This window comes from Oncorhynchus clarkii, chromosome 20, assembly GCF_045791955.1.
Source record: "Oncorhynchus clarkii lewisi isolate Uvic-CL-2024 chromosome 20, UVic_Ocla_1.0, whole genome shotgun sequence".
NCBI lineage: Eukaryota > Metazoa > Chordata > Actinopteri > Salmoniformes > Salmonidae > Oncorhynchus > Oncorhynchus clarkii.
Genome location: NC_092166.1, coordinates 12,616,445 through 12,624,090, shown reverse-complemented (window position 1 = coordinate 12,624,090; position 7,646 = coordinate 12,616,445). Strand labels below are relative to the sequence as shown.

Sequence of the window (7,646 nt, the reverse complement as noted above, 5' to 3'; positions counted from 1 at the left end):
CTCACTAATCTGGCTGGACCTGATGGAAAACATTGGATGTCCGGATTGTGTTTCTTGATTGATTCAATATTAATAGATCAGTGTGTGATATTACTATACATCATAGGGCAGAGCAGATGCCTTTTTCATCCTGGCCCTGAGCCCAATATAGGATGGGCCTATAAATGTCACATACATCACTTGGCTGCTCAGAGGATAACTGAATTAGGAGTGTAATCCGAGCAGGTGAGAGTATAGATATCCTGAGCTCCAACAATCTGTGCCAGCAGCAACATTTGGTCAAATAGCCTATGCTGTGGCCTCTAGCTACAGTAACGCATAGATCTATGTCCATTGGTATTTCTCTAAAAGGTTTTGACATGAGACTTCAGAAATTCTATCTCAAGAAGAAAATTGTGTGAGCAGGAAGCCACAATGTGAAAGCACAGAGAAATGTGTTTGAATTGACTAGGCCATCTCTCAAATCATAGGCCTACCCTCCCTGTAGTTGAGGGTCAATTTAAAAAGGCAATACATTGCCATATATTTCTAATAGCAAATAATGGTATAACAACTGCCAGAACAGACCTGTTTATAATTGACCATGTGTATGGTAACAAAATATGTGCATGTCAAGCAAAAGCTATAGATTGTGTAGGCTACAATGCAACAAATACATACAATTTCTAATGTTGCACGTGAACCATCCAGTTAGATAGCTAAAACGTTGAAAGGACGATGGTGACAATGAAAGGATTTTGATGCTACCATCGGGTACATAAAGGCAAACTGCAAACATTGCACACGCAACAAGCCGAATATAATGTAAAAGCTGACTGGGAGAGTGCCACGTGAAGGTTTGAACAAATGAAAAGGTGCATTCAAGCATTCAACTCAATTGAAGTACTGGAGATAATCGCAAACGTAACATAACCATGTGACAGACCTACCATTGAGCCAGAGTAGCTTGGAGAGAAGAGAAGGGGTGCGCGCAATATGGGAGGGTGATTCTCGAACATCTTCAGCTAACAGTTCTCATGATGATGGTCGGAAAAGTAGGGGCGATACGGTTGCGACCTTTTCGTTTTTTAAATTAGCGCTAGCTACGTCTAGCCTTTTCTACAAGAGGCAGTTCTGAAAAGGGGACGATAAGGTAAACTACCATAAACATTAAAACGAATCTGTTTTTTTTGTAGCCTGCTCTACGTTTTGGGAACGTCCTGTTTTTATACGACGTTGTGGTGAATGTTGTTTGGCTAGCTACGTTGTAACGTCTGCTAGCTAGTTAACGTTATCCAGTTTGTTTTAGACAACCGCTATCTTGCATTGTTTCCAATCCATTCATTGTCGTCTAGCTAGCCAGCTATCTAAAGTAGCTAATCTAGGTAGCTAGCTATGTTTTTGTAAATTACTCAATGGTGTATCGTTTGCAGTCGTCGTTCCTAACCCTTGGTTGTGGTGATTGCGATAGCTAGCTAACGTTAAATCTTTAAGGCATAGAAACCTCACAAAACCAAACGGCAATTTCCAGGTTAGCAAGAGTGCCAATTTAACCTGTTACTGTTAGCTACAGTAACTAGTTATATGAAGTTAGCTATCCACCGTCTTATCTTTGTTGTGGGTTTTGGTGGATACAAACGTTTTTTTAATTGTCTTGACATCCCGGGAAATATAATTTTGTCTAACTAGCTAGCTAAATTTACAATCTGCATTGATGTTTGTATTGCAACACGGGTATAATCAGTATAGCGAAATGGGATTATGGGACCAGCAATACCGTTATTTTCCCTGCGCACTAGCAAGGCGAACCAGCCAACAAACCAGGCAGCTATCGAGTTACATATGGCTCTGACGTTAGACTGGCAGTTACGAACGATAGTAACGATAATCATCTGGTACTTTATCTAGGGTTGGGTGAATATCCTCTCCCTGTAGGTCTCCCTCGTCACCATTTACATTGACATTACCCAGTAGCTACTCCCTGTACTAAAGCTGTAATATGTAACTTTTTGGGCGACCCGAACAAATAGATTTGTCATTCTCATACAGTGTGACCATTTTACTCGCATATGCGCCTACATATTTTGATGTGCGACCTGGATTTTTAAAAACATTTTGGAGCACCAGTGGCCTAGAAAACTGTAGTATTCTAGCTTTAATACGCCAAATATTTTTCTCCTAAATTTTGATGCCTACATTCACATGTGCTCCTTGTAAAAAGGGTCAGTTTAGAGCCCTGTAGGCAACAGTATAGATAATAGACTGAGTTGTAGCAGAAGTGTGTGTGTGTGTGTGTGCCAACTTGATGTAGGAGTTGTGCACAGCCACGCACTCATGGAGTAAATGTGTTGTTGCCTACCCTAACTGCTTTGGGGTGGCTAGTAAAGAAGTCCAGGGTCCAGTTGCAGAGGGAGGTGTTCAGTCCCAGGGTCCTGAGCTTAGCGATGAGCTTGGAGGGGTCTATGGTACTCAAGTGCTGAGCTGTAGTCAATGAACAGCATTCTTATGTGACTCACCACCTGGATTCAGTTTTATGTAGCAACATTTGAATTTCAGTTTTTTATTTTTTATATTGGATAAAAGTAGAGACTCAGCTACAAAATGGTATATCATTCACTACATTTTAGGAAACAATGGGAAAGTAATTTGTCGTTGAAAGTTGATCAATTTACAAACTCACTTTTGAGAACTGTAATTTTCAATGTTTTGGTATTACTGTTGGAGAGCCCTTCTTTGTCTACACCCATTCAGCATTGTTCACACCCTCTTAAGCCTTGGCCCCACCAACCTCTTTAAGGGTTGATCCAACCGTTCTGCACTAACTTGCCAGCTACTTCCAGACATCTAAGAGAGAGAGCACAGCTCACTGAACATTACTCGCCCTATCGCTCTGTGGTTTCGCATTCAGAGAGCACACTGGACACGGGCCAATAAGTAGGGTTGTTCCGAATGCTCTGACCCCACAACCAAGGGGTAGCCTAGTGGTTAGAGCGTTGGACTAGTAACCGGAAGGTTGCAAGTTCAAACCCCCGACCTGACAAGTTGCACATCTGTCGTTCTGCTGAACAGGCAGTTAACCGACTGTTCCTAGGCCGTCATTGAAAGTAAGAATTTGTTCTTAACTGACTTGCCTAGTTAAAAAATAAAATTATAATCAAGCACCCAAGCTAACTTGATAACATCGGCTAGCTACTTCCAGACACATAATGAGAGAACACCCCACTCTGACTATTTTACTTAGCCTAGCAGAGCTGGTTAGGCTTTTTTTCATGTTATCCAGAGCGTTGGTGACTAACTGCTGTTGGCAACAATTGAATTATGCTTTGTTGCCGACGTTTACTGACACCGGACATATTCAACGGGCGTTGAGCGTTAAAAAATGCATCCGTTATTCTGCGCTCTGGCACACTAAGACAAGTCTTTTGTTAAGAAATGTAGCTAGATAGCTAGCTAGGTAAACAATGACTCACAATGCATGACGTAACGTGAGTTAGTGAGCCAGCCAGCTAACGTTAGCTAGCTAGCTAACAGTACACTAACTTGAAATGAAAATACTTTGTCAAAATTAGAGTGGTGTCTTTTGTTAAGACATTGAGCTAGCTAGCTAAACAATAGACCATAATCACAATTTATGACGTTACTACCCTGCATGAATCTGCAGGTAGCTTATCAGCCAGGTTCTATGGCTGTAACTAGTCAAGCAAATGTGTCTGAGATACGAAGAATAAGATCATACACATAACGTTAGCTAGCCGACCAAGCTAGCTGACAGTACACCTGAAATTAAACCACTTTCTGTCAAAATTAGAAACGTGTAATATCTGAATCTTACCAGTATACATTATGGTTGCGTCTCCTGTCTGATGCCATGGTTGCCTTAGTTTTACGATGTAATCCAGGCTGGGGTCTTCTCCTCAGCTATCATACTCAAATTCCACTTCCAGAAAGTGGAGAGCATACACATAATGTTAGTTAGCGAGCCAGCTAGCTAACGTTAGCTAGCTAACAGTACACTTTAACTTGACATAAGGTTTATGCAGTTTTACTACACAATACTTTTTTTTTTAAAAAGCAGCGCTCGACACAATTACCTAGACATGACCAGCTCCAATATGTGATAGACCAATTCAAACCCATCTCTTGGCATGTCCAGCCCACTCATTATCTCAGCCAATCATGGCTAGCGGGAAGATTGCTCTCTTTTTCTGGGGCTTAGCCAACTGCTCGTAACTTAACAATTTTATTCGTATTTACAGATGGCATACAAATTTGATATTAAGGCACATGAAAGTTCACATGTTAGAGAAGGCATTTCTGCCAAAAAATGCATTTTGGTTAAAAATAATAAAGTTCAAACAGCTCTCCTGTGAAGTCGTGACTTGCGACATACGCCTAGTTTCCTTAATTGGGTTACATATAGGTATTTGTTTTGTTCAGAACCAGGTTTCCCAAAAGCATCTTAAGGCTAAGTTAACCGTTAGAACTTTCGTAGGAGCGTCGTAATTCTCTGAGCTGTTTCCCAAAACCATAGTTATTAAAATGCACTTGACAATACTTATAATCTAACGCCTGCATCAGACCATTCGTAGAACAGCTAAGTGCATTGTTTGATGCTTTTTTTGCCCTTACATGTCACTTTATACGCAAGATATCTGCTTAACATAGAATCACAGGGTTTGTCTCACTGTGACCACCGATAACTTCAGAACGAAGTTGACTACAAGTACAAAGTACAATTAATTCAAACAAGCAATGTATACAAATGTAATGGTTGATCAGTTGTCAGTATTGTGAAATATTTCTAATGTTAAGGTAAGATTTTGCAACTCAAATCTATAGCCATGAAATGCTTTGAAAGGCTGGTCATGGCTCACAACAGTAGCTAAGGCATCGTTGGAGCATGTGTCGATACTGAGAGGATTGAAAGAAAGGCAGCTGCTCTCTGATCAGGTGTGTCCAAACGTGTGACTGGTACTGTACATGCGAGTTACCATACCCTGTCTCAGGGATGGCTAACTGGAAATTCCTTAGGTAAATCAGCTTTTAGATTTGTGGACCTTGGTGCCTCTAGGGCAATTCAGACGGCTGATTAATTAAGTACCTTTTTTTCTGAAAAATGTTTTTTTCTGATTTTGTTTTTTTAATCTGTTTTGCTTTTTGTATTGTGTATATTTTTATTACAGGGCTCATCTGTAAAAGAGACCGTGGTCTCCGCATGACTCTCTGTCAAAAGTGTTTGTGTTGAGTAACCTTGATTAGAGAACGCTGATGTGCACACTGGCTGGAATGTTCTGTTTTGACTGTTTCTGTGAGAAACAACCCAAAGCGGTGTCTGTCAGTTTACACCGTTTATTGAACATATGCTATGAGCAAGACCGAGAGACAGTTGTGTTATTCGTTTTAAAAAAAATGTATGATTAGGTGCTGCTATGAATAGTCCTCTCCTATAGAATCTTCTAGTCATACCTATAGAATCAGGATACAGTATGCCTTTTCTTTTAATCCCTGGAGAATATCTGTTGCTCTTTACATTTTATGCTCCGTCTCTGTTCTAGTGGTTGCTGTAAAGAGTTATTATAATCGTATTCCTACATACATTCTACACTAGCCTCGCCCATAAGATAATGCTGCCACCACAATACTTGAAAATACAGTTTTTTTTAAAACTTTGTATTGGATTTGACCCAAACCTGTAGTTTTTAATTTAGGCCAAAAAGTTAAGTAATCTTGCAAGACACCAAAGAAATTAACGGCCTTGTTGCAAACAGAAGAGATGATTTGGAGGGGATTCTTTTAGCACAGGCTTCCTTCTTTTTCTCTTTGTCATACTGGCCATTAATGTGGAGTAAGTTTAATGTTCTTGATTCCAGATGTATTTTAAAGTGTTGTGGTGGCAGCATCATGATATGGGTATGTTTGTCACCGGCAGGGACTGGAGTTTGTCATGATCAAACGCCCAGGTAAAAAGTTAGAAGAAAATCATTAATGAGCTGAAGGTGAAGAGAGGAGTTGATCCTGATTTGATAACCCTCACAGATATCCTCCAATCACAATGATTTATCCAAGTACTGGGACTCTGTCACTTTTTTTCTCTCCACAGAACACCTTGGTATCCGATTGCTAAGCAACCATTTTTTGATTGTCCAGATGAAACCAGTCTTGTCAAAAGTTGCTAGGTCACATCTAGATTTTCAAACTAAATACATACTGCAATTCCAACCACAAAACCTATTTGCTTAGATTTTAAGCATCAGAATACAACTAGCCTAGCAAACAGCTAAATGTTTTTTATTTTGTTATTCAAATTATGAGGCTCCACATATAGTCATGGAAAATGTTATTTTCAACAACCAATGAGCAACTCATTGTCTCTGGCAATGAGATGGTGTGCCAAGGAGTGGAATGTTAGCTAAAAAGACTGCTACTCAGACTACAGACAGACTACAGACATTCAATCCCCTTCTGGATCAAGATCCGTATTGCTTTAACTACTGCCAAATATTTCCATAAAGAAACTGATAAAACACACAGGTGCAAAATCAAGGTGACTTACAAAAATGAGAGAGACCAACAGCAAGCAAGGGATTGTGGTGATGTAGTGTCCACAATTTAAGAATATGGTATCTGAAAAGACGTATCCCAAAAGCATGATGGTGGGGACATGCTAACAGAAAGGAATGAGGTGGGTAGCTAGCTAATTGTGTCATTGTGGCAAGTATTTCTGCGTACATGCATCTGATCTATTAAGTTGGATTTTTGTTCGATTATCTATTCATTAGGCCAGGGTTCACCAACTGGTGGCTTCTGTATATATATTTATGTATCTTCATAATTAATTTGGGGGGGCCAAATAATATTGCAGGCAGGCCAGATTTGCCCCCCCCCCCCCCAAAATTAATTATGAAGATAAATATATACAGTTGAAGTCGGACACTTACGTACACTTAGTCATTAAAACTAGTTTTTTTTTCAACCACTCCACAAATTTCTTGTTAACAGACTATATGAAATGTCATAATAGTGGAGAGAATGATTTATTTCAGCTTTAATATTTTCCATCACATTCCCAGTGAGTCAGACGTTTACATGCACTCAAATGGTTTTTGGTAGCATTTCCTTTAAATTTCCACAAGCTTCCCACAATAAGTTGGGTGAATTTTGGCCCATTCCTCCTGACAGAGCTGGTGTAACTGAGTCAGGTTTGTAGGCCTCCTTGCTCACACACGCATTTTCAGTTCTTCCCACAAATTTTCTATAGGATTGAGGTCAGGGCTTTGTGATGGCCACTCCAATACCTTGACTTTGCTGTCCTTAAGCCATTTTTCCAGAACTTCGGCAGTATGGTTGGGGTCATTGTCCATTTGGAAGACCCATTTGCGACCAAGCTTTAACTTCATGACTGATGTCTTGAGATGTTGCTTCAATATATCCACATAATTTTCCTACCTCATGATGCCATCTATTTTGTGAAGTGCACCAGTCCCTCCTGCAGCAAAACACCCCCACAACATGATGCTGCCACCCCTGTGCTTCACGGTTGGGATGGTGTTCTCAAGCCTCCCCTGTTTTTCTCCAAACATAACAATGGTCATTATGGCCAAACAGTTTCATTTTTTGTTTCATCAGACCAGAGGACATTTCTCCAAATATGATATTTGTCCCCATGT

At 40.1% G+C, this 7,646-nt stretch overlaps 1 protein-coding gene across 3 annotated transcripts in view; it reads left to right on the top strand.

Moving 5' to 3' along the window:
- The first annotated feature begins 876 nt into the window (after positions 1-876).
- The window catches only part of LOC139375919 (CMP-N-acetylneuraminate-beta-1,4-galactoside alpha-2,3-sialyltransferase-like), a 77,749-nt gene continuing 70,979 nt past the window's right edge, over positions 877-7,646 (top strand). The window contains exon 1 of one of the 3 annotated variants that reach the window (XM_071117882.1): positions 877-1,132. The gene's annotated coding sequence lies outside the window, so the exon portion shown is untranslated. The remainder of the gene's footprint in view (positions 1,133-7,646) is intronic. The other 2 variants (XM_071117883.1, XM_071117884.1) reach the window with 2 other exon arrangements.